Raw genomic sequence first — 2,066 nt, forward strand, 5'->3', positions numbered from 1 at the left:
ACTTAAAATTTACTCTAAGCAATTTTTAAGAATACAATGCATTGTATCAATTGTAGTTGCCACGTACAACAGATCTCTTGAACTTATTCCTTCCAACTGAAATTTCATGTCCTTTAATTAACATCTTCCCAACTCCCACCCCACCCCCTGCAACTCCTGTAACCAATATTCTATTCTCTGTTTCCATATGTTTACCCTTTTTAGATGCTACATATGAGTGAGATCATGGGATATTTGTCTGTGCCTGGCTTATTTCATTTAACATAATGTTCTCCAGGCTCATCCATGTTGTCACAAATGACAGGATTTTCTTCTTTCTTAAGGTTGACTAGTATTCCATTGTGTTTATATACCACATTTTCTGTATCCAGTCATCCATTAATGGACACTTATGTTGATTTCATATCTTGGTTACTATAAAAAATGCTTCAATGAACATGGCAGTGCAGATATCTCTCCCAGATCCTGATTTCAGTTTTTTGGATAAATACCCTGTAGTGGGATTACTGGATCATATGGTCATTCTATTTTAACTATCTCCATTCTGGTTTTCATAATGGCTGCACTAATTTACATTCCCACCAACAGTGTGTTTAGGGTTCCCTTTTCTCCATTTCCTCTCTGACATTTATCTTTCATTTTTTTGGTAATAGCTATTCTAACAGATGTGAGGTGATAGCTCATTGTGGTTTTAATTTGTATTTGCTTAGTGGTTAGTGCTATGTTGAGCATTTTTTTCATATACCTGTTGGCCATTTTTATGTCCTCCTTTTAGAAGTGTCTATTCTGGTCCTTTGCCCAATTTTTAACTGAGTTATTTGTTTCTTGCTATTGAGTTGTTTGCATTACTTATATTTTGGATATTAACCTCTTATCAGATGTATGGTTTGAAAATATTTTCTCCCATGCTATAGTTTGTCTCTTTACTCTGTTGATGCTTTCCTTTGCTGTGCAGAGGCTTTTTAGTTTGATGTAATCCCATTTGTCTATTTTCACTTCTGTTGCTTGTACTTTTGAAGTCTTATCCCAAAAGCCATTGCCCAGACCAATGTCATGAAGCTTTTCCCCTATGTTTTATTTTGCGTAATGTTACAGTTTCAGGTCTGGAATTTAAATCTTTAATCCAATGGGCCAAGATGATAGACTGGAAATAGCCTGTACATACTGCTTTCAAGAAGAGGATCAAAAGTTGCAAATAGCTATTCACCTAAGGATGGATCATCTTCAAGAGAGCAGCATTAATCAACAGAGAAGCGACTAGAAGATACCCAAAGTGAAGGAGAGGGAAGTGGGTTGACCCACTTGGCAGAAGGCACCTGCATGTAGAGAAGGGACAGAGAAAAGAACCCTGGGGCTCCACACTTCCCCTGTGTCAACCTGACCTGCAAGAGGGCCCCTCCAGCACTGCAAGCTTAAAAACTGAGGCAGGGAGCTACTTGGAGACTGTGTAGTAGTGTTGCTTCAGAGAGCAGAACTAAATGAAAATTGTGGCAAAAAAAAAAAAAATCCACAAAGGATCAATGAAATGAAAAGTTTGTTATTTGAAAAGGTAAATGAAATTGATAAACCACTAGCTAAATTAACCAGTAATAGAAGAGAAAGGGTTCAAAAAAGCACAGTCAGAAATGAAAAAGGAGACCTAATAGCTGGTACCACAGAAATACAAAATATCATTTGAGACTACTGTGAAAACCTCTATGCATACAAACTATAAAATCTAGAGAAAATGGGTAAATTTTTGGAATCACACCACCTCCTAAGCTTGAATCAAGAAGAAATAGAAACCCTGAACAGACCAATAATGGGTAGCAAGATGGTTATAAAAAAATCTCCCAACAAAAAAGTGCCCAGATCAATTCACAGCTGAATTCTACCAGACCTACAAAGAAGAACTGACCCCTATTCTGAAACTGTTCCATAACATCAAGAAGTAGGGAATCCTCTTTAACTCATTCTATGAAGCCAAGTATCACCCTGATACCAAAGCCAGAAAAGGAGACAACAGAAAAAGGAAATTCCAGACCAATATCTGCCATGAAAATAAAGGCAAAAATCCTCAACAAAAT

Source organism: Propithecus coquereli, unplaced genomic scaffold (genome assembly GCF_000956105.1).
Source record: "Propithecus coquereli isolate 6110/MARCELLA unplaced genomic scaffold, Pcoq_1.0 Scaffold12, whole genome shotgun sequence".
Classification (NCBI taxonomy): domain Eukaryota; kingdom Metazoa; phylum Chordata; class Mammalia; order Primates; family Indriidae; genus Propithecus; species Propithecus coquereli.